This window comes from Ursus arctos, chromosome X (genome assembly GCF_023065955.2).
Source record: "Ursus arctos isolate Adak ecotype North America chromosome X, UrsArc2.0, whole genome shotgun sequence".
In the NCBI taxonomy this organism is placed as follows: domain Eukaryota; kingdom Metazoa; phylum Chordata; class Mammalia; order Carnivora; family Ursidae; genus Ursus; species Ursus arctos.
The window spans coordinates 13,847,263-13,873,232 of NC_079873.1; the positions used below are offsets into that span (position 1 = coordinate 13,847,263).

Genomic DNA, 25,970 nt, shown 5'->3' on the forward strand with positions numbered 1-25,970 from the left:
CAAGCTAAGTGAGAAGCCAGGTTGCATGAGACAAAGCAGAGTGCGTGTTTATCAGCACAAAAGGGACCAGAAACAAAAATTAAAGCCAGGAGAGAGATTTGGAGTCACGGGGCGTGAATAATAGGCAGTGGATTTTGATTAAGTGGAAAATAGCCTCTGATTTGGTTTTGTGTAGCTAAATTATTTTGCTGGATGGGAAAACAGTGCCAACTATACCACGAGTGTGTTCGAAATACTGGCACATAAAGGACCAAGAACAGGCTGGCTCAGAGATGACACCACACAGCCTAGCCTTCTGATGGAAAATGACGTTCAGTGGAGAAACACACCCACACCTTTACATACGCCAAGTCCTCTTCTCTTTCCAGGTGTCAGACTCGCCTGTGCTTTCTTAAAACTTAATTCACAAATGAACCAGACCGATCTCTCGGTAAGAAAGAGAAACCCATCAAAGTTGCCCTGGGGCGATAAGCATTGACAATTGGACTATTATCCAAAGCAATCATGACAAATAACTGCTGAGACACTCCACGGGAGGAGTGTTAACGTGAAAGGAGACAAAAGCAGTGGCTCCTAAATATCCCTGATGGCTGGAAACCACCGTCCCCTGCACCTGGCGCTGTGATGACAGCAAGGGGCTCTCTCTGCCATTGTCTCTTGGAAGAAGAGCTATGGGGGCTTCCTCACCCAGCAAACCCATGGGCTGTTGGGAGTCATTACCTCCCTCATAGATAAAACCCATCCAGCCTAGCTAGCACGCCATTTATAAAAAGACGAGCATGTGGCCGTCAATTTCACAAATGGTCCACGCCCCCAAATGACTGCATGCTCCTGCCACCTTCCCTGCAGGGACAGCCCCTCGCGTTTGTCCCGATTCACGCATGGCAAGTCTCTCCAACATAACTAACAAGGTTTCTGTTGCTATAATAAGTTCAAGAGGTGAAAGGACTCGACAAGGTCATTCATTTTGGAACAGGGCATCAGTGTGTAATACAGAATGGACTTTAACCACACTGTCTGTCTTCAGCTGAGAGAATTTCTCATATTATTAAATTGTATGAACAATTCCATAGAAGGAGGAAAAGAGAACAAGAGTAAAGTCTCTCTGGCTAGGATGGCTAGCAGTTTTCATTGCTGTCCTTTGCCTTTGTGGCCTCTCTGTGCCAGGTCAACACGCGAGCTCTCACGAGATCGCTCGACATCAGCCCCTGCCTACCTCAGCCCCTCGCAGGTGAATTCTCTGATGCTCTTCATCCCTACGAGTATGCCTGCCCAATTTCTGAACCAGACCAGCAGTGTGTTGGGTCTGACACGAAGCTGGCTTCCCCCATCTGAGCCCCTTGTGTTCCTGAGGCATCGCCCAGCCTCCGAGTCACAGCATTCTCCAGTCATCCTCTCCATGACCCCCTGCCACACTGGCCTCAGACCTCGGATTAGGCTTCTGGGTCTGCTTCTCTGCATGGCTCTCATGCCTTCCACTGAACGTAGAGCTCCACCACCTAATCCCACTCACTAAAGTATCTCCCATCAATCTGTGGTGGCCAGATTGCTGTCTGCACGGGATAGAGTTGGTTTCTCAGTCACTGACACCCTGCCTTACAGGGAATGCCCCAAAACCTGACAAGAGTATTTGCATAAATTGTAGACTACCACCATCCTGGATTATCTCCTTCACTCCTTCTATTAGATGGGTCTTCATTAGAGATTTATAGTGATTGTTTTTGTCTTTTTGAAGAACAAACATTTCACTCACAAATAAGGTGACCTTTTGAAAACTACACTATTGCTTTAGAAAAAAATTCATAGTTAATATAAAAATGCTTTAGAATACATGTAATTTATTCTTTTAAGATGATTTTTCATTGTTTCATTAAAAATTATATAAGTGTAACAGGCTATTCTATCTTCAGTATAAACATTGAATCATAACCCCTCTCAATGATCTATATATTCTCTTTTCTTTCTATAGCATTTACCCATCTGAAATAATATTACATGTGATTTTACTCTTGCTTTTGCCTCTTAATAACTTCAACTAATAAGCATTTCCCATAGCATTCTGATATTACATAATCAAAATAGACATTTTCGATGGTTCAGTGAACAGTTTTATCAAGTGCATTCAACACTATATACTTAGCTTTTCCCCTACTGTTGGAAGTGTAGGCTATTTCCAAATTCTGCTATTGTAACGAACACTACAATTAGTTTCTTTGTGTATATCAATGTTCCCATTAATAATTATTTCTCAGAATAAATACACAGCTGTAATATTTCTGGGGCAGACACAGAAACATTTATATGTTGCCAAACTTATTTTAAAAAGGATATTCCACTAACTCCAAGTATGAGCTCTGAGAGGACTTGCCTTATGTGTACTCATCAGCCTAGGCCAAAATATTTGTCTTATTTTGTTTTAAACTATATTTCATTGATTACTAGGGAGGTGGGCCATTTTTGTGCTTTCTACTTGTATACCTAAAGTATACTTGTATACCTTGTCAGTTTATTGCTTTCACACACTTATTAAAAAAATAATAGTATTTGCATCTTATTTGTGTATATGTGTCCTTTATTTAATACAATGTAAATGTAAGTCACAATAGCAACAAACAAATCCCTAAAGTGAGATTGCTGGATCATACGGGAGTTCTATTTTTAATTTTTTTTTAAAGTAGACTCCACACCCAGCGTGGATCCCAATCAGGGGCCTAAACTCATGACCCTGAGATCAAGTTCTGAGCTAAGATCAAGAGTCACATGCTTAACTGACTGAGCCACACAGGTGTCCCTCTACTTCTATTCTTTTGGAGGAGCCTCCATACTGTTTTCCATGAGGGCTGTACCAATTTATGTTCCCATCAACAGTACACAAGGGGTCTCTCTTCACAGTCTCAACAACATTTGTTATCTCTTGTCTTTTTCATAATAGCTGTCTTAATAGGTGAAATGATATCTCATTGTGGTTTTGATTTGCATTTCCCTGATGATTAGTTACATGGACCACTTTTTCATGTATCTGTTGACTACTTGCATGTTTTCTTTGGAAAAATTGGACCCGAATTGGATTATTTCTGGTTTTTGCTGTTGAGTTGTATGAGTTCCTTATATATTTTGGATATTAACCTTTTTTATACCTCAGATACATGGTTTGCAAATATTTTCTCTCATTCCATATGTTGCCTTTTCATTTTGTTGATTGTTTCTTTTGCTTCCTAAACGCTTTTTAGTTTAATGTAGTCCCAAGTCCCACTTGTTTATTTTTGCCTTTGTTGCTTGTGCTTTTGATGTTATATTTAAAAAAATCATGGCCAGACCAATGTCAAGGAGCTTTTTCTGTGTTTTCTTCTAAGGAGTTTTAGTTTCAAGTTTTGCATGTAAATCTTTAATCTATTTTGAGTTAATTTTTGTGTACGGCATAAGATAAGGGTCCAGTTTCATTCTTTTATGTGTGTACATCCAGTTTTCCCAACACCATTTATTGAAGAGACTATTCTTTCCCCATTGTGTATTCTTAGAGCCCTTTTCAAAGATAAGTTGACCATATATGTGTGAGTTTATTTCTGGGTTCTCTATTATGTTCCACTGATCTATATGTCTGTTTTTATGCCAGTACCATATTGTTTTGATTACTATAGCTTTGAAATATAATTTGAAGCCAGGAAGTGTGATGCCTCCAGCTTTGTTCTTCTTGCTCGGGATTGTTTTGGCTATTTGGGTTCTCTTGTGGTTTCATTTATCCCTTGGATGCAAAGATGGTTCAACACGCACAAATCAATAAACGTGATGCACCACCTTAACAGAATGGAGCATAAAAGCCATATGATCATCTCAGTAGATATAGAAAAAAGCATTTGAAAAAAATTCAACATCCTTTCATGATAAAATCTCTCAATAAATTAGGTATAGAAAGAATATACCTCGACATAATAATGACCATATATGACAATTCCACAGCTAATATCAAATACAACAGTGAAAAGCTAAAAGTTTTTCCTCTAAGATTAGAAATAACACAAGGGTGCTCATTCTCTTCACTTCTAATCAACATAGTACTGGAAGTCCTAACTAGAGCAATTAGGCAAGAAAAAGAAATAAAAGGCATCCAAACTCAAAAAGAAGAAATTAAATTGTCTCTTTGCAGATTACAAGATCTTATATAGAAAAAACTCTCCGGGTGCTTGGGTGGCACTGTCGGTTAAGTATCCGCATCTACCTCTTGATTTCAGCTCAGGTCGTGATCTCAGGGTCATGGGGTTGGGCCCCGTGTCAGGCCCCAAGCTCAGCATGGAGTCTGATTTAGATTCTCTCACTCCCTCTCTGCCACTCCCCCCACTCACATTCTCTCTAAAATAAGTCTTTTTTAAAAAATACTTTAAAAAAGAAAAAACTCTAAAGACTCCACCAAAAAATTGTTAGAACTAATACACAAATTCAGTAAAGTTGCAAGATACAAAATCAATATACAAAAATGAGCTGTGTTTCTGTACACTAAAAACACAGCATCTGAAAAAGAAGTTTGGGGAAAAAACCCAGTTCCAATAGCATCAAAAAGAATAAAATACTTTGGAGTAAATTCCACCAATGAGGTGAAAGTTCTGTACATTGAAAACTATAATACAATGATGAAAAGAAATCAATGAAGACACAAATAAATGGGGAGATATCTTATGTTGTTGGATTGGAAGAGTTAATATTATTAAGATGTCCATACTATCTAAAGTAATCTAAAAACTCAATGCAATCCCTATCAAAATTCCAATGGCATTTCTCATAGAAATAGAAGAAACAATCCTCATATTTGTATACAACCACAGAAGACCCTGAATAACCAAAGCAATCTGGGGAAAGAAGAAAATGCTGAGAGGTTTTTTTTGATCATGAATGAGTGTTGAATCTCGTTAAATGTGTTTTCTGCATCAATTGCTAGTGATTAACTGATTTTTCTTCTTTATTGATATGATAACACTGATTTATTTTTTAAAAGACTTTATTTTTTTACAGCAGTTTTAGGTTCACAGAAAAACTGAGAGGAAGGTATGGATTCCCCATATAGCCCCAACCTCTCCACATGCATAGCTCCCCTTCCCATTATCGGTATCATTCAAAAGACTAGTACATTTGTTACAATTGAAGAACCTACATTGATACATCATAATCCCCCAAAGCCTTTGGTTTCATTTAGTGTTGTACATTCTATAGATTTTGATAAATGTGTAACATCATCTCTTCATTATTATAATATCATACAGAGTACTCTCAGTGCCCTAAAAATCCTCTGTGCTTCAGCTATTCATTCCTCCTTTCTCCTCCAACCCCTGGCAACCACTGATCTTTTTACTGTCTCCATAGTTTTGTTTTTCCCAGAATGTCATATATTGGAATCATAAGTATGTAGATTTTTCAGATTGGCTTCTTTCACTTAGTAATACGCATTTAAAGTTCTTCCATGTTTTTGCATGGCCCAATAGGTCACTTCTTTTTAGTGCTGATTAATATTCCATTGTCTACACATGCCATGGTTTATTTATCCATTCGCCTACTGAAGGGCATCTTGGTTGCTTTGAAGTTTTGGCAATTATGAATAAAGCTGCTATAACTCCATGTGCAGGGTTTCGTGTGGACGTAAGTTTTCAGCTCCTTTGGGTAAATACCAAGGAGCGTGATTGCTGAGTCCTAAGGTAAGAGCACTTCAGTTTTAGAAGAAACTACCAAACTGTCTTCCAAAGTAGCTGTAACATTCATTTTGAATTCCCACCAGCAATGTATGAGAGTTCCTGTTGCTCCACATCCTCACTAGCATTTGTTGTTACCAGTGTTCCAGATTTTGGCATTCTAATATGTGTGGAGTGGTATCTCACTGTTGTTTTAACTTCTATTTCCCTTATAATATGAAACAAATTTTATATATTTGTCATCTGTACATCTGCTTTGGCGAGGTGTTTGTTAAGGTCTTTGGCCATTTTTTAATTGGGTTGTTTTTTTATGGTTGAATTTTAAGACTTCTTTGTATTTTTGGATAACAGTCCTTTATCAGACGTGTCTTCTGAAAACCTTTTCTCCCAGCCTTGTCTTCTAATTCTCTTGACATTGCCTTTTGCAGAGCAGATCTTTTTAATTCTAATGAAGTCCAGCTTACCAACTATTTCTTTCATTGATCGTGCCTTTGCTGTTGATCTAAAAGGTCATTGCCATTCCCAAGTCCATCTAGGTTTCCTCCTATGTTACTTCTGGACATTTTATAGTTGCATTTTACGTTTAGGTCTATGATCTACTTTGAGTTAATTTTTGTGAAAGGTATGAGGTCTGTGCCTAAGTTCATTACTTTTTTTGTATGTGAATGTCCAGTTGTTCCAGCATCATGTGTTGAAGAGACTATCTTTACTCTGTTGTATTGCCTTTGCTCCTTTGTCAAAGATCAGCATTAGTATGTTTTTGAATGTTGAACGAGACTTGCATATCTGGGATAAATTCCACTTGGTCATGGTGTATTCTTTTTATACACTGTTGAATTTGATCTACTAATATTTTGTTGAGGACTTTTGTGTCTAAGTTCATGAGCAATATTGGTGTGTAGTTTGTGGGGTTTTTTAAATCTGTTTTTGGGTTTTTTGGGGTACCAGTTCTTCTAGTTTTGGTGTCAGGGTAACATTTGCCTCATAAATTGGAAAATTTCCCTCCTCTTCTATTGTCTGGAAAAGATTTTGTATAATTGGTGTTAACTCTTCTTTAAATGTTTGGTAGAATTCTCTTATGAAACTGGACCTGAAGAATTCTATTTGGGGGAGTTTTAAAATTACAATTTCAGTTTCTTTAGTGGTCATAGGACTATTCAGATTATCTATTTCATTTTGGTTGAGTTTTGGTAGCTTGTGGTTTTAGAAGAATTGGTCCATGTCTTCTAAGTCGTTAAATTTATTGGTGTAAATTGTTTGTAGTAGTCCTTCATTAACTTCTTAATGATTAATAAGATCTGTAGTGATATCCTGGTTTAATTACTGATATTGGTGACTAATTTCTTTTCTATTTTCATTTTTATCAGCTGTCTTAGAACCTTATCAATATTATTTTATTTTTTATGAACCAAAATTTTATTTCATTTTTACTATTATTTTCCTATTTTTCAATTTCATTTATTTCTGCTTTTTTTTTCTTGCTATGGTTTATTTATTCTTCCTTTCCTAGTTTCTTGAGATAGAAACTTTGGTTATTGATTTTTGATCTTACCTTTTTTCAGCTACAAATTTCCCTCTCAGCACTGCTTTAGTTGCATCCCATATATTTTCTTCTTGTGTTTTTATTTTCATTTTTTTGTGTAATTTTTATTTCCTTGGAGACATCCTCTTCGACACTTGAATTATTTAGGAGTGCCTAATTTTCAGGTGTTTAGAGATTTTCTTGTTCTTTTTTTTCTGTTATTGATTACTAGTTTGATTCTATATGATCAAAACATGCTAAGAATGATCACAATCCTTTCAAATTTGTTGTATTTTTGTTTTATATCTCTAAATATTGTCTATTTTGGTAACTGTTACATGGATGCTATTGTTGGGTAGAGTGTTTTTTATATGCCAATTAGATACTGTTGGTTGATTATGTTGTTCAGATTTTCTATATCTTCTTTAATGTTTTGCCTAATAATTAATTCTCCAATTGCTGAGAGGCAAATGTTGAAGTCCCTAACTATAATTGTGAACTGGTCTATTTCAACTTTCAGCTCTATTAGTTTTTGCTCCATTCATTTTAAGACTCTGCTGTTTGGTGCATACACAGTTCGAATCATTAGAGCTAATAAATGCTTTGACCCTTTCCTTATTATGTAATGTTCCTCTCTGTCCCTGCTAATTTTCTTTCATCTGTAGTCTATTTTATCTGATATTAATATAGCCTCTCTTATTAATGCTTGTATAGTAGAACTGTTTCCATTCTTTTACTTTCAACCTACCTATAACAAAATTTGAAGTGAATTTTTTGATAAACTGCATATATTTGGTCCTACTTTTTAATTCATTCAATGAGTCTGCCTTTTTATTGGTGTATTCAGACCATTTACATTTAAGATAATTACTGATATGTTAGAGCTTAAGTCTGCCATTTTATTATTTTTTTAATTTGTTTCTTCTTTCACTTTTTGTGTTCCTGACATGAACTTTTTTAGGAATCCATCTCGCATTATTCACAGTGTTTTTGAATGTCTCTTTGTATAGCTTTCTTAGTGGTTGCTCTGGATATTACAACATAACTATGTGATGTAGCACAGTGTACCATATCAACACTTTGCCACTTCAGGTGAAGTGTGGAAATCTTACTTCCACTTAGGTCCCTTCACTCTCATTGCTTTCAGCCATTATTGTCTTGAGTATCAGATGGTGTCATAACTTTCATTTCAATCATAAAACACAATTTGTAAAATTTGGGAGAAGAAGGATAGTCTACTGTATTCACCCACATGACCGCCCTTCCTACTGTTCAAGGAAGTAAATAATAAAGATCAGGACAAAAATAAACAAATAAACAAAAAAGACTAGATAAACAATAAAAAAGATCAATGAAATTGAGGGTTTTTTTTAAAAGATAAAATTGATAAAACTTTAGCAAGACTAAGAAAAGATTCAAATAAATAAATTATAAATGAAGGAGAAGACATCACAACTGATACCACAAAAATAAAAAGAATCACAAGAGACTACAATGAAAAATTATGCACCAACAAATTGGATATCCTAGAAGAAACAGATATATTTTTAGAAAGGTACAACCTACCAAGACTGAATCATGAAGAAACAGAAAATCTGAACAGACTAATAATGAGTAAGGAGATAGAATCAGTAATAAGAAACCTCCCAACAAAGAAAAGCCTAGGACCAGATGGCTTCACTGGTGAATTCTACCAAACACTTAAAGAAGAACTAATGCCAATCGTTCTCAAACTCTTCCAAAAAATCGAAGAGGAGGGAACATTTCCAAACTCATTATGCCAGCATTACCCTGACACCAAAGCCAGACGAGCTACACTACAAGAAAATAACAGGCCTATATCTTTGATGAACAAGATGCAAGAATCCTCAACAAAAAATTAGCAGCTGAACTCAACAGCACATTAAAAGCATCATACACCATGATCAAGTGGAATTTAACACTGGGATGCAAGGTGGTTGAACATACACAAATCGATAAGCATGGTACATCACATTAACAGAATGAAGGATAAAAGCCATGTCATCTCAATAAATGTAGAACAATTCAACATCCTTTCATGATAAAAACTCTTAACAAATTAGGTATAGAAAGAATGTATCTCAACATGACAAAGGCCATAAATGACAAACTCATAGTTAACATCATACTCAAGGGTGAGAAGTTCAAAGCTTTTCCTGTAATATTGGGAACAAGACAAGGATGCTCACCTTCACCACTTCTAGCCGCCATAATACTGGAAGTTCTAGCAAGAGCAATTAGGCAAGAAGAAGAAATAAAAGGCACCTAAATTGGGAAAGAAGAAATATAATTGTCTCTGTAGATGACATGATCTTATACATAGAAAATCCTAAAGACTCCACCAAAAAAAAAAACCTCTAGAACTAATAAACAAATTCAGCTAAGTTGCAGGATACAAAATTAACTTTCTTCCTTCTTCATGCTTCAAGATTCCTTATTTTATAACTTCCTTTCTGCCTGAAGAACTTCCTGTAGCCATTATTTAAGAGTAGTTCTGGTAGCAACAAATTCTTTTAATTTTTCTTTATCTGCAAATGTCTTGATTCCCCTTCACACCTAAAGGATATTCTTTCCTTTAAGAACTTGAAAAATTCTATACCACTTCCTTCTGCTTTCCATGGGTTCAGATGAGAAACCCCCTGCTATTCAAATTGGTGTTCCCTCATAGGTAATGTATCATTTCTGCTGCTTTCAAGGTTTTATCTTTGCCTTTAGTTTTCAGAGGATATACCTATGATGTTTTTACATGATTAAAAAAAATTCAGCCTGTTGGGGCTTGCTCAGATTCTTGTATCTGTGTGTTTTCTATTGTTAAATTTGGAGTGTTTAAAGTCCTTATTTTTTTTCTTTTTTAAAAGATATTTATTTGAGAGAGAGAGAGAGAGAGAGAGAGCACGCACAAGCAAGGGAGAGGGAGAAGCAGGCTCTTCGCCAAGCAGGGAGCCCAACATGGGGCTTGATCCCAGGACCGAGCTGAAGGAGATGCTTAACCGACTGAGCCACCCAGGCGTCCCAGTCATTATTTTTTCTAATACTCTTTCAGTCCCCTTTCTCTTTCTCCTCTTCTCCTGGGACTCCAATGCTATGTATGTTTCCTTGTTGTTCCACAGGTTCCTGAGAGTCTATTATTTTTTTCCAATCTATTTTCTTTTTTTTTCTATTTTAATGTTTTTTTTATTATATTATGTTAGTCACCATACAGTACATCCCTGGTTTCTGATGTAAAGTTCGATGATTCATTAGTTGCGTATAACACCCAGTGCACCATGCAATACGTGCCCTCCTTACTACCCATCACCAGTCTATCCCATTCCCCCACCCCCTCCCCTCTGAAGCCCTCAGTTTGTTTCTCAGAGTCCATAGACTCTCATGCTTCATTCCCCCTTCTGATTACCACCCTTTCTTTATCCCTTTCTTCCCCTACCTATCTTCCTAGTTTTTATGTTCCATAGGTGAGAGAAATCATATGATAATTGTCTTTCTCTGCTTGACTTATTTCACTTAGCATTATCTCCTCCAGTGCTGTCCATGTTGCAGCAAATGTTGAGAACTCGTTCTTTCTGATAGCTGAGTAATATTCCATTGTATATATGGACCACAACTTCTTAATCCAGTCATCTGTTGAAGGGCATCTCAGTTCCTTCCATGATTAAGCTATTGTGCACAATGCTGCCATGAACACTGGGATGCATATGGCCCTTCTCTTCACTATGTCTGTATCTTTGGGGTAAATACCCAGTAGTGCAATGGCTGGGTCATGGGGTAGCTCAATTTTTAACTTTTTAAAGGACCTCCACACAGTTTTCCAGAGTGCCTATACGAACTTGCATTCCCACCAACAATGTAGGAGGGGTCCCCTTTCTCCACATCCTCTCCAGCAATTGTTGTTTCTTGCCTTGTCAATTTTTGCCATTCTAACTGGCGTAAGGTGGTATCTCAGTGTGGTTTTGATTTGAATTTCCCTGATGGTGAATGATTTTGAACATTTTTTTCATGTGTCTGTTAGCCATTTGTATGTCATCATTGGAAAAGTGTCTGTTCATATCTTCTGCCCACTTTATGATTTATTTGTTTCTCGCGTATTTAGTTTGAGAAGTTCTTTGTAGATCTTGGATACCAGTCTTTTATCTGTAGTGTCATTTGCAAATATATTCTCCCATTCCATGGGCTGCCCCTTAGTTTTTCTGACTGTTTCCTTGGCTGTGCAGAAGCTTTTTATCTTGATGAAGTCCACAAGTTCATTTTATCTTTTGTTTCTCTTGCCTTTGGAGATGTGTCATGAAAAATGTTGCTTTGACTGATGTCGTAGAGGTTGCTGCCTATGTTCTCCTCTAGGATTTTGATGGATTCCTGTCTCACATCGAGGTCTTTCATCCATTTGGAGATTATCTTTGTGTATGGTGTGAGAGAGTGGTCAAGTTTCATTCTTTTGCATGTAGCTGTCCAATTTTCCCAGCACTGTATATTGAAGAGACTGTCTTTATTCCACCAGATGTTGTTTCCTGCTTTATCAAAGATTAGGTGCCCAAAGATCCGAGGGTCCATTTCTGGGTTCTCTATTCTGTTCCATTGGTCTATGTGTCTGTTTTTGTGCCAGTACCATGCTGTCATTGTGATCACAGGTTTGTAGTACAGCTCGAAATCCGGCATTGTGATGCCCCCAGCTTTGTTTTTCCTTTTCAACAGTTCCTTGGCAATTCGGGGCCTTTTCTGGTTTCATACAAATTTAAGGACTATTTGTTCCAGTTCTTTGAAAAATGTCATCGGTATTTTGATCAGGATAGCACTGAAAGTGTAGACTGCTCCAGGTAGCATGGACATTTTAACTATGTTAATTCTTCCGATCCATGAGCATGGAATATTTTTCCATCTTTTTGTGTCTTCCTCAATGTCTTTCAAGAGTGATTTATAGTTTCTAGAATATAGCTCCTTTACGTCTCTGGTTAAGTTAATTCCAAGGTAACGTATGGTTTTTGGTGCTATTGTAAATGGGAGGGATTCCCTAATTTCTCTTTCTTCGTTCTCGTTATTCGTGTACAAAAATGCAACTGATTTCTGAGCTTTGATTTTTGTATCCCGCCACGTTACTGAATTGCTCTATAACTTCTAATAGTTTGGGAGTGGCTTCTTTTGGGTTTTCCATATAGAGTATCATGTCATCTGCAAAGAGAGACATTTTTACTTCTTCTTTGCCAATTTGAATACCTTTGATCCCTTTTTGTTGTCTGATTGCTGTTGCAAGGACTTCTAGTACTATGTTGAATAATAGTGGCGAGAGTGGGCATCCTTGTTGTGTTCCTGATCTTAAGGGAAAGGCTTCCAGCTTTTCCCCATTGAGAATAATATTTGCTGTAGGCTTTTCATAGATGGTTTTTATGAGATTGAGGAATGTACCCTCTATCCCTACACTCGGAAGGGTTTTAATCAGGAAAGGATGCTGTACTTTGTCAAATGCTTCTCCTGCATCAATTGAGAGGATCATATGGTTCCTGAGTATTTTCTTATTGATATGATGTATCACGCTGATCGATTTGCGAATGTTGAACCATGCTTGCATCCCAGGGATGAATCCCACTTGGTCATCATGGATAATCCTTTCAATGTACTGTTGGATTCTATTAGCCAGGATCTTGTTGAGAATTTTGGCGTCCATATTCATTACGGAAATTGGTCTGTAATTCTTTTTGATGGGGTCTTTGCCTGGTTTGGGGATCAAGGTAATATTGGCCTCATAGAATGAGTTTGGTAGATTTGCTTCTGTTTCTGTTTTTTGAAATAGCTTTAGGAGAATAGGTATTATTTCTTCTTTGAATGTTTGGTAGAATTCCCCAGGAAAACTGTCCGTGCCTGGAGTTTTGTTATTTGGAAGGTTGTTTATCACTGACTCAATCTCTTCATAATTAATTGGCCTGTTTAAAAAATCAATTTCTTCCTGTTTCAGTCTTGGTAGTTTATAGGTTTCCAGGAAGGCCTCCATCTCTTCCACATTGCTTAATTTATTGGCATATAGCTGTTGATAATAGTTTCTAATAATCCTACCAATTTCATTGGTGTTGGTTGTGACCTCTCCTTTTTCATTCATAATTTTGTTAATTTGGGTCCATTCTCTATTCTTTTGGATAAGTCTTGCCAGTGGTCTGTCAATTTTATTGATTCTCTCAAAGAACCAGCTTCTAGTTCTGTTGATCTGCTCTACTGTACTCCTGGTTTCTAATTCATTGATTTCTGCTCTAATCTTGGTCAACTGCTTCCTCGTGCGTGGATTAGGTCTGTCCCTCTGTTGCTGTTCCAGCTTCTTGAGGTGAGAATATAAAAACTGCATTTTAGGTTTTTCTATTCTTTTGAGTGAGGCTTGGATGGCTATGTATTTCCCCTTAGGACTGCCTTTGCAGTATCTCATAGGTTTGGACCGTTGTGTTTTCATTCTCGTTGGTCTCCATAAATTGTTTAAATTGATTTTTGATTTCGTGGTTTATCGAGTCATTCCTGAGCAAGATGGTTCTTAGTCTCCAAGTGTTTGAGTTTCTTCCAAATTCTTCCTTGTGGTTGAGTTCCAATTTCAAAGCGTTGTGGTCTGAGAATATGCAGGGAATAATTTCATTCTTTTGGTATCAGTTGAGACCTGTTTTGTGACCCAGAACATGGTCTATTCTTGAGAATGTTCCATGGGCATTAGAATAGAATGAGTATTCTTTGGTTCTGGGGTGTAGTGTTCTATATATATCTATGAGGTCCAACTCGTCAAGTATGGCATTCAAAGCTCTTGTTTCTTTCCTGATTTCTTGCTTAGGTGATCTGTCTATTGCTGATAGTGGAGTGTTGAGGCCTTCTACTATTAATGTATTTTTATCTATATGTCTCTTTATTGTGGTTAAGAGTTGGTTTGTGTATCTTGCTCCTCCCCTGTTGGGGGCATATATATTTATAATTGTCATATCCACTTGTTGGATACATCCTTTAAGAATAATATAGTGCCCTTCTGTGTCTCTAACTACAGTCTTTAGTTTAAAATCCAATCTGTCTGATATGAGAATTGCTACCCCAGCTTTCTTTTGAGGTCCATTGGCGTGAAAGATGGTATTCCATCCCTTTACTTTCAGTCTGGATGTATCTTTAGGTTCAAAATGAGTCTCTTGTAGACAGCAAATGGATGGGTCATGTCTTTTTATCCCATCTGCAACCCTGTGGCCTTTTATGGGAGCATTTAGGCCATTTACATTGAGACTGATTATTGAGAGATATGATTTTAATGATGCCATGTTGCCAGTAAAGTCTTTGTTTCTATCTATTATGACTTTCTGTTCTGTATCACTCTTGGGGCCTTTTTACTTTTATAGAACCCCCCTTAATATCTCCTGTAGGGCTGGTTTTGTGGTTACGAAATTGGTCAATGACTGGCGATTCTGGAAGGTCTTCATTTCTCCATCAATTCCGAATGACAGCCTTGCTGGATAAAGGATCCTTGGCTGCATGTTTTTCTCTGAAAGAGCTTTAAAAATGCCCCCCCCCAACCCTTTCTCTCATTCCAGGTCTGTGTAGACAGGTCTGACGTAATTCTGATACCTTTGCCGTGGTACGTGAGAAATTTCTTTGCCCTGGCTGCTTTCAATACTGTATCCTTGGATCTAATATTTGCGAAATGCACTATGACGTGACGTGGTGTAGGTTTGTTGTGGTTGAGCTTGGGAGGGGTCCTCTCTGCCTCTTGGACACGAATGTTTGTTTCCCTTGCTAAATTAGGGAAGTTTTCAGCTACAATTTGTTCAAATATCTCTTCTAGACCTCTGTTTTACCCCACCCCCTCAGGGATGCCGATGATTCTGACATTGGAACGTTTCATTGAGTCAGTAATCTCCCGTAACCTACATTCCTGAGTGTGGATTTTTTTGAGTCCAGATTCTATTTTAGCTCTTTCTTCTACTAACCCATCCTCCAATTCGCTGATACGTTCTTCTGCCTCATTCACCCTGGCCGTCAGAGCCTCTAGTTTTGACTGCATTTGGCTCATAGAATTTTTAATTTCTGCCAGGTTTGCTCTCATTTCTGCCCTTAGAGATTCTATATTCTCATTAACATTTTCGTTAATACTTTTTTCAAGTCTACACATCTTGACCATTGTCACTCTCAATTCCATTTCTGATAATTTGGTTATATCCATATCCATTAGTTCTGTGGCAGAGGCCACAGACTCATTGTCTTTTCTTTGCTGGGGGGGACTTCTCCCTCTTGTCATTCTGATGAGGAGAGGTTGCGGGGTTGTCCAGAGCCCAAATTATTGACCGGGACCCAGGCCGTGCACCCTTGTTTTATAGGGATCTTAGGGATGTGGGCTTCTTGATTTTTCAGTCTGCCTTCTGGGGGAGGGGCCTGCCACACTGATACTCAGGCAACCCTGTTTGGGTAGAGTCTCCGCGTCCCCTGCGAGGGGGGGATGGGGGTGGGCAGGCTGTGAGCCGGTATTTCCAGGCTTTTGTTCTCTCCAGCTTTCCCTGGCGGTTTGCTGTGCCTCTTCTGAGAGTCAGAGCAGCAGTGGCCGAATCCCAGCCTCTGTCTCAGAACAGAGGGATCGCCGACCGTTCTCCACTGATGTTCTGGCCACTTTAACTGTTACTGTTGGTGCTGCTCAACCCCGCAGCGTCCCGGGATGTGCGCCCCACACTCGGCATCCCTGCCCTCACTTCCAGGGCCGGCGTGTCTCTGTCCTTTGTGTTTCTAATACCTCCAGCCGCCAGCTGCCCCTGCGCGCTCCGAAGCTCCGGCCCTCAGTCTGGTCGCGGGCGTTCCCTGGTCACGGTCTCAGTCTGCTCTTTCGCAGGTGCTGGTCCACGAGTCTGCCCGCTCCCCCGTGCAGGTGGCTACCGCTTCCCGGCGCCCGAACGCGGCGGCTCCCTCCCCCTTCCGTTTATCTTCCGGTATCTGTGCGCGGTTTCACGGCTCCCCGCTTCGTACCTCAATACTCAGCGCTGGAGATGTTCATTTGTAGAGATCCAGATGCGTCTTCCTGCGTCTCAGGCTGGTTCCGTGGGTGTTCAGGATGGTCTGGTATCTATCCAGCTTGACTCAGGGGAGCGGCTGAAAAAGGGGTCCCCTACTCCTCCGCCATCTTAACTCCCCCCTCCAATCTTTTTTCTGTCTTTTTCAGATTGGGTAAATTTTATTAATTTGTCCTCAAATTCACTGATTCTATCTGCTGACATATTTACTCTAGTATTGAATTCATTTAGCAAGTTTTAAAATTTGGGGTATTGTATTTTTCAGTTAGAAGATTTCCATTTCAATCTTTTTCATAACATATTTCTTTTCTGAGATTTTCTATTTTTTCACTTATCTCACAAGAATTTGTTATTGCTTGTTGATGCTTTTTATGATGGCTACTTTAAACTCCTTGTCAGATCATTCCAACATCTGAGTCATCTCTGTGTTGGCATCAGTTGATTGTCTTTTTTCATTCAAGTTGTGATTTTCCTGGCTCTTAATACGATGGATGGTTTTCTTCTTTTCCTTTTCTTTCTTTCTTTCTTTCTTTCTTTCTTTCTTTCTTTCTTTCTTTCTTTCTTTCTTTTCTTTTCTTTTCTTTTCTTTTCTTTTTTTTACGATGGGTGATTTTCGATTGTGTCCTGGACAGTTTTACTATTATGTTGTGAGACTCTAGGTCCTACTTAAACCTTTTATTTCAGCAAGTAGTTATCTGTTTAGGGTTAGCATGCAGGTCCTGACCTGTTTTTTTTTGTGGTGTGGCTTGATTGACAGCTTAATTTTCAGAGCATTTGCAGTATTTTTGGTTTATCTGGTGTGGCAGGAACTCCCACTGGTCCCTTGTGGTGCTGCGTGAGGGGACCAAAGGGGTTGCCCCAGTCAAGGACACCTGATGTCTGTAGGTGGAAGAAGGGAATCTCTGGCCCATAGGAATGAAGAATGTTTCCTGAGCCAGGCAGCTTGTTGTGCACAGCAGAGTCTCTCTTGCCAGTGCCAACCTAGTACTTGGTGTCTCCTGGCAAGGGAGGAGGCTCAGGTCTGGCAAAGGAGGAGAGCATTTCCTTTAGCTGCTTGCTTTTAGCGGGGCTCCTAATCAGTCCCCCTTGCCAGCACTATCAGGATCACCTGGTGTTGTTAGAAGGCCTACTGTTTGATCTGGTGAAGAAACGAGCCCACCTGGGCTACCCTGTGTTGCGAGGTTGAACGTCTGAAAATGCCAGGCGTGGGTTGCCTTCTTCTGTTGGGCGGGGAGGGGAGAGGGAGATGTAAGGCATCCTGCTGCTGTGTTGTTCCTATAGTCCTAGGATCCCAAACCAGCTTGCCTTTCTCTTCCCACCTTCCAGAGTGTCCTTTGGTTGCCCCTTGAGTTTTTTCCAGGGTTTATAGTTGTACTTAGCAGGGGGGAGCAGGGAGAAATGGGTCTAAGCCATCTTGTCCAAAACAAAATTTCTTTCTAATTTTTATTTTAAAACTAAAGAACAATTGAAGAAAGTATCATTCTGATTATTATATGATTGTTACTAGAAATAATTTTGGCATAAAAATAAAGGGTATTTAAAAAAATGATCTGCTCCAGGTGTCTAATATACTAGCTATGCCACTGAGAATGAGCAAAGTAAAAAGAGAGATCAGAAAGATTGTGGAGAACAGCCTGGAAGCCAAGGGTGGAAAGAGTGTTAAGAAGCTGAGAGAGGTTATTATTATATTTGCTTTATGATGGGATTAGAAACCAGAGGATCTGAAGCATTAGGTTGCTTGCCCAAAATTGCTTTGGCATTTGGCTGCAGGATAGTTGCAGAATTCAGGATTATGACATTCCAAGACCATGGTAACAGCACACTGTTTCCCAGGGTGCTGCTTTTAAACTCCAAACACAACATTTTCTAGAAGATATACTACAATAGCCAAGTACCTTTTGCCTATCTGGCAAATGAACAGAAAGTCTCAAAAGAAACAAATGTTTACTAAATTTGACTAGTATTAAATGTCTGTTATTAATTGTCTCTTTAGCATCCTGCATGGAGGGGGTTTAATGTTCATGAATTCATTTCAAGATAATAATTACCAATGGAGTGCTTACTCTTAGAAGGGGACTATTAAATTATAACTGGCATTTAGATAAGTCTGTAAAACCGATTCTTATGCCTTTCTTTAAGTGTCTGATTTCTCAAATTTATCTGTGACAATTTCTAATATTTCACATTTCTCCAAGTTTCTTTTGCTCATGATCACTTTCATATAAGCTAAACCTTTGTTCCCAATAGTACATGCAGGATTCCAGATAAAGGCTGACAACTTCCCGATTAAATGTGTTTCAGTCTTTCATTAGATCCCTCTATATAATGATATCTACATCTCTGCCTTTTTCAGGTTCAATTTTTAGAAATCTAATGAAAGACTCAAATATGTGTGTGTGTGTGTGTGTGTGTGTGTATATAAATTTATAATATTTAGGAGTCTTTTTCCAGAGAGCAATTTGTTTTTAAAGAAACTGAAGACAAGAGACTTCCTTCCCCCAAAGATCCTCCAGGAAAACTATCTCCAAATGAAACCAAACTGCAGATAGCATTCTGGATGAAATTCACTACCCAATACAGAGAGTTTATGTATTTTGGCAAGTGCAATTGGGCCGTGATTATTTGTTGTATTGAGCCATGGGAAACTACTCACTGGAAATAGATTAAGGTATCTTTGGAAAAATCTCTTAACACTTTCAAGATGTTGGGATACCATCTCACCTATCCCAAATTTCCTCCAGCACATGAAATGGCCTCCCAGCATCCGGAAAAAGTGAACCAAGCTTCCAAAAGTGTCTGTCTTGCAGTTAGCTGACACTCCTGCCTGAGGTGCAACTGGTTTCAAGGGTCTTAGCTTCCTCCTGCACGTCTTATAGTATTTGTGGTAAAAGTTATGATGCTTTGGTAATTTGAGACCTCAAGTCACAGCTGAGCTATTAAACCATGACTCTATGAGCAGGTGAGATGGCAAGGATTTGAGTACGAATGATCAGGTTTATAAATTACAGGTGCATGAATTCATCCAATAGTATAAGTATTACTCGAAAGAATCTAAGGGTCAGAGCCACAAAATATGATGTACAAATGATTTCACCAAGAGAAGCGATGCACTCATTAATAGGACAGGTTCTAACATCTATAATCCTGCAACTTGGGGCAACAGGAAGCAAATCTGCCCTTGCAAACCTGCCTAGAAGCACTAATATTATTAGTTCTCCTCATTTGTTTCTCAATATAAGATCATCAGCAAATGCTTCAGAATATTCCCCTGCACCAAAAACTGCCCTCATGTGAAGTGAACAGGGAAAAAGCCATTGATGTTTTATCTGCAATATGGCTGGCTCTGCGGTGCCAAGGCAAACTGGAGAAATAATTATTTGATGTTAAATAATCATTTGCTTATTTGATAATTTAAAAATCCCAAATTATTATTGCAACCCAAATGTCTCCTGGGGGATATGCATGAGTCAAATTAATCCAAACTTCCTGGATCTTAACTCCACCTGCTTATCCAGAGTCACCAGTGCTACGGTCTGAAATTTGTGCCCCTTCTCCCCCAAATTCATATATTGAAATCCTACCCCCCAAGATGATGGTATTAGGAAGTGGTGGCTTATGGGAGATGATTAGGTCATAAGGGTAGAGCCCTCACGACTGGGATTAGTGCCCTTATAAAAGAGACCTCACAGAGTTCCTTACCCCTTCTAGCATGTGAGGGTACAACAAGAAATCAGCCGTCTGCAACTTGGAAGTGGATCTTCAGAACCCAATCATGTTGCCATTCTGATCTTGGACTTCCAGCCTCCAGAATTGTGAGAAATAAATGTTTGTTTATAAGCCACCCAGTTTACGGTATTTTTGTTATAGCAACCCGAACAGACAGCTTTCTGGAAAAGCCCCCTCCCAACCAAGTATAGCTCATGAACCAGTATGGCAGCTGCAGCCTCCACACATCCACTGTGATCAAATTTTTCTCCTCTCCTGTAATGGCTTCCCCTTGCAGTGTCACCTACTCAAAAGTGGAGTGAGGGTCTCTTCCCAGTGTTGCTGCTGAGGGTAAGAACTTCAATTTCCCCACTGAGTATACTCTCTTGCCATGCTCTCTAAATGGTCCATGATGTGGTAGCACAGAAATATTCACTGGGGGGCAGCAGTCTAGAGAATGTCTCTCTTCTCCGCTTTGTGGTATTTATCACCCGAGCCCAAAGCAAAAATATGGGCGTTCAGTCTCATCAGAATGCCTCATAAAATAGTTTCTTCCATGTTAGATCTCAATAATACCTTTCTCCATCGATGCTCAAATCCATTGTATCGAACCAGGCAAGAACAACAGTCTTGCCTTCTACTCTCTTGTCCTCATTTCCAATTCTCCACCCTTCTCTACCTGTGCATCAAACATGCATCAAACTTCTCTTTTGGGGCACCTGGGTGGCTCCGTCAGTTAAGCGCCTGCCTTTGGCTCAGGTCATGATCTCAGGGTCCTGGGACTGAGTCCGGCATTGGGCTCCTTGCTCAGCAGGGAGCCTGCTTCTCCCTCTGCCTGCCCCTCCCCCTGCTTGTGTTTTCTCTCTCTCTCTCTCTGACAAAAAATAAATAAAATCTTAAAAAAAAACCCAACAACCTCCTCTTTCTTCCTTCAGATGCAAAAGTCAAGAACCTAGGGGCTCATGGACATCAATTCAGAGAAATGTTGCCCACCCTTACCAAACCTCTCTGCTGCCAGTGGTAAGTGATTCTCTGTGAGATAGTACATTGTTCATTGCCTTCAATCCTCCACTTGGCTTTGGCTGTTTCAACATGGCTTTGGGTTCTCTGGAGCAGTGGTCACACCCCAGGGGTGAGTGAGATAATACTCTGAGGTGTAGGGAGCAAATGTCAGAATCAGTAGATAGACAGATTTGGTTTTACTCTTATTTAAAGATCACCACCAGTCCCTCTGTCAGTCTGTATGAGAGGGCCCTGTTTTTCAAGGTATCCTGGAGGAAGGAGTGAATGTTCCATGCTGGGAATAGCTGACAATGGAGCCTTCACGTGATCATTTCTTTCAGCATACTGCAAAGTATTACCATTGATATGTTCCTGATTAGGTGGCATGGCAAATTATGTTACCCAGTTTGAACTAATAACTCTCTCAGATTTGGCAAGTAGCTTAAAGAATCCCTGCAAAGAAATCCCAGATCAAGATATGACCATTAACGCAAGCTCACAAAAGTCTAAGAGAAATGGCAGCAGTAACAATTCTGCCGCCCTAGTAGTAGCTCAGCATCAGCCATGTTATGTAAAATAATGAATTCAAATCAGATTACTTAAAAATAGAAGTTATCAAGAAATATGTTATTAATAATTATTTTAGTTTGGAGTTCCCCCCAAACAGACCCCAAGACAAGGATTTAGATGCAAGTATCTTATTTGGGAGGTGATTCCAGGAAACACAGTGGGAGTAGGGAAGTGACGTACAAAGTCAGGAAAGCTGTGGGCACCCAGGACCCTCTGAGGGGCTGTGTGGAACAACACTGTCCCTCTGAGGTGCAAGGAAGTTGGAGTGTTTATCCACTGACTCTTGTCCCTCATTGGTTAAGAGTCATTTCTGGGGTATGTTAGGTCCCTTGTACTCTGGTCTCTCTCATACATACTGACTACACTTTAATAGTCCAAGAATGCTTTCATGAGGACATAGGAAGCTGTTACTTGTACAGGAACCTTCTGCAGATGACTGCTAGGAAGGGCCAAGGGGTTCTGGGCTGGGCACTAACAGTGTCTGCCACCACGATTAACCTTTTTGTGACTGCTTATGGTCTCTTGAGCTGTTAGATAATTATAGTAGGAAGCCATCACGGTTGGAAAAACTTTAAAACATATTATTCATTTTATCTTTTTCCCACCCTTTCAAAATGTATTTTTTGTATGTGATTTATTATGTACACAATACATTAGAGCAGTAGCATACAAATATAATTTAGAAACAAATATATCTATTTTGGTGATTCATGCCCCCAAATATTTTTACTGATACAGGTGTCTGGATCAATAAAGCTTTGGATCTCACTTCTCGAAGGGGAGTTGGAATCTCAGAATGGTTTATGAGCACTAACTACAAATCCTGTTGAAATACCCCAGGCCAGCGTAGAGTCACAGAATAAAAATCATTAAACCCCTTTTTTGCCCAGAAGTATCTTATAAAGAAGTGTCTCCCTCTGTTCTCGCAAGGCTCCTAGCAACTTGGTTGCTTAACTTCTCTTTCAGCAACATGACATTTAAGAGCAGTTTGTTTTGTAGATGAAAATGTCAAAATGTGGTGTTCATGGTGGGCAGGAAAGGGAGAAAATTATAAAGGAAGACGGTATTGAAAGGATGGGGTTCTCACTTTACCAGTGGACCTTAAGAGAGGATGAGCTAGCTCTCATGACATTTGACCATGCTGCCCTCCATGATGAGAAGGGTCACTTTCCCTGGGGAGTAGGGTGGGGGTGGGTGGAGAGCCACAGGGTCCTACTGGTTGATCAGATTGATCTTTCTGACTTACCATTAAGGGCCTCTTTGTCTTAAATAGCCTGAACTGGACCAAGAAAGTTTACACAATCAAGGTTTTTCTGGGACCTGCTTTAGTCATTGGTACTTGACACATCAATGGTCTATATCACTGATTTTTAGTGTCTCCAATTATTAAGCTTCAAGAAGTACTAAAAGAGTTAAGGCCATGAGCTATCTGTCCTAGTATTCTGTTTATGTCAGGGGAACCAAAGGGTAAGTTGTGGAAGGATACGTCTTTCTTGCAGACTCAGCTAGAAAGATACCACCAAAACATATGAACTCTGCTTAGCCATCTAACCTCAGCCAATCAACAACTGCTGACTTGATGTTTGTGCCAGGGCCTGTGGTAGATTAGAAAGGAAGGAATGGGAATCATCCTAGGCTTCCTTAAACAGTAGCTTACCTTGGGGAAGGCTGTACATGGTGATTACCAAATGAAATGGACAAATATGGAAACATCTCAATAGCTTCAATCAAAGCTATGATGATCAGGGAAGCATCCAGAAAGAGGTGCAATCTGAGCTAAAAAGTATTCTCAAACTTGAATATACACCAGAACCACATGGACTATTAAATCAGATTGTTAAATCACTCCCCAGAAATTCCGATTCCCAAGGTCTGTGGTGAGAACTAAGCATCTGCATTTATGACAAGTTACCAGGTGATGTGGACGGTGCTGGTCTAGAGACCGCATTTGAGAACCATTTCTCTGAAGGATTTTAGATACGTAGAAGAGAAGGGAGTTGATATGAGGAAGGTGGTACCTTATTCTGCAGGGAAAAGTGGAAAATATATTTAGAAGGATTCTAAGGCCTGTCTGAAGATTTTGAAATTTATCCTGTAGGGAACTGGAAGTCATTGAATGTATTTGGGTAGTGATATGACATGATGGAAACTTCATTTTAGAACTGTTTATTTACAGTATATTCCATTGTGTGAGTAGGGGAAGGGAAGAGATGGACAGAAAAACATAAAAGCTTGTGAATTTAAGTTGCTTAAAAGTCTATTTTGTGGGGGCGCCTGGGTGGCACAGTCAGTTGAGTGTCCAACTCTTGGTTTTGGCTCAGGTCATGATCTTGGGATCATGTAATCAAGCCCTGTGTGAGGCTCTGCTCAGCAGGGGGTCTGCTTGAATTTCTCTCTCCCTCTCCCTATGCCCCTCCCACTCGTGCTCACTCTCTCTCTAAAATAAATAGATAAATCTTGAAATTTCTATTTTGTATACCATTCTTTCCAAACAGAGGTGAGAAAAGAAGTACTTCTTGGGGGATTACATTTTGATGAGAAGCCTAGGCCAGCATTCCTCTCAGAAAAGAAGACGGGAGGCGCCTGGGTGGCACAGCGGTTAAGCGTCTGCCTTCGGCTCAGGGCGTGATCCCGGCGTTATGGGATCGAGCCCCACATCAGGCTCCTCCGCTACGAGCCTGCTTCTTCCTCTCCCACTCCCCCTGCTTGTGTTCCCTCTCTCGCTGGCTGTCTCTATCTGTGTTAAATAAATAAATAAAATCTTTTAAAAAAAAAAGAAAAGAAGACGGACGCAAGCAAATCATTTGAGTTTTGGTCTTCCATTATTCGAACTTTCCTTAAAAATGACAGCATGGAAATCTTCAAGTCTGCTCAGAATCTGAGCCAATTTGATGGGAGAATCTGTAGATTTTCAAACAGTAAGTTGATCTGTGGTGGCCTTCAACCCAGGAGCGAGGAATTTTCTGTTTATAGTCTTGACTCAAAAGAAATCCAAATTTGCCCCACCCTGGAAGTGTATCACTAAGGGGGAATTTTCAATGTTTAAAATGGCTGATAATAAGACCACATTGAAATTTTCTCCTTATTTCCTTCCTCTGTGAAGATCAATGCAATGTGTGTGACACCGATTCTACGTTAGGCAAGAGAATTGTGCTCCGAGGGCATATGCGCAAATACACCGACCCCCACGTTGTATTAGCCAAGAGGTCTGCACTGAGGGAGATGCTCGGGCACATTTCTGCATGAAGCAAAATCAATATGGGCGAACCTGAAAACCATCTGTTGGGAACTTTTGGAAAGGTAGATGAAAGAAGAGGTGAGAGACAAGGGTGAAGACTTGGGAAACAGTCCAAGGAAGCTCTTTAGACAACTCAAATCATTACTTAACATTGATGTAGACATCTGGGAGGCCCCTAGGTAAGGCCAAAGGCTCTGCTTAAAGGGGCCTAGAGCCAACAGTTCAAAACAAACCTCTGGCATCTCAAAATGTTCCTACACCTTTGTTCTCTTGGGTTCCACCTTTCTAGGTAACCCTCTTCTCCTCTGCGGGTTTTCTCCCATTTCCTGCTTTTCTCATTCTTTAGCCACCACCCAGCTCCCTATGGGTGGAATAATAATTTAGTACAATTCAACTTTTTTGAAAATGTTTTGCAATAAAATCTTACTGCTTTTGTTCTCTGTGGCTAGAGGGATGGTGGCCTGGCATGACTGCCCCAATTTTGAAGGCAGGGAAAATAAGGATAATGGATCAAGTGATTTGCCGGAGATGAAATGAATGAGATTAGCACTCGTTACATTTTATCCCAGCAACTGAAATATATACAGGAACTAGAGTGTAGCAATTATTTAGGAAAGCACTGGAAAACATCATTCTTTGTGATTCTTGTGAAATGAATGTGGTAACAGAGAAGATGGCTCTGCCAGTTTTTAATTCAGTGAAGGTTTTGAACATATTTCTAATTCCTTTGACACAGCCCCAGTTTTCTCATGCATAAAATGGAGCTAATATAATAATTAGTATCTACCTTATAGGGTGGTTGTAAGGATTAAATGACTTAAAACATGTCGAGCACTTAGAACAGTACATGGCATCTAATCAGTGCTCAATAAATTTATTAGTATTATGGTTGTTGCCATAGCAACAACAGTTCATTTTTAAAGTGACAACCTTAATATTCAAATCTTCCAAAAATGTATACCAGACAATGCCTAGCTGCAAAGGAATCATACTGGTTTGCCTGAGAACCTTATTAGAATGAGAAAACAAGGGGTGGAGATTGAGTTGACGAGTGGTCCATCACTCTTCCAGAACATTTTGGAAATTAAACTCTTCATTTTAGGGTTTATTTGTATCAGCCCTGGCTGTACCTTTGGGAAAATGGAACCCAAGTGTTGCAGGTGCCATTCCTTCTCCTACCTACCTGCTCCCCATTGTAGCACCCCATTTCCCAGCCACTAAGAGTGTACTGTGATCAGGTTCTG

At 39.5% G+C, this 25,970-nt stretch overlaps 1 long non-coding RNA gene across 3 annotated transcripts in view; it reads left to right on the forward strand.

Moving 5' to 3' along the window:
• LOC113242259 (uncharacterized) overlaps nucleotides 1-24,288 on the forward strand; it is a 28,124-nt gene extending 3,836 nt beyond the window's left edge. For 2 of the 3 annotated variants that reach the window (XR_008958731.1, XR_008958732.1), the window contains exons 2-3: nucleotides 20,852-20,936; nucleotides 23,984-24,288. This is a non-coding gene — a long non-coding RNA (uncharacterized LOC113242259). Of the gene's footprint in view, nucleotides 1-19,847; nucleotides 20,024-20,851; nucleotides 20,937-23,983 lie in introns of those variants that run through there. The other variant, XR_003311843.4, reaches the window with a different exon arrangement.
• Nucleotides 24,289-25,970: the final 1,682 nt, after the last annotated feature.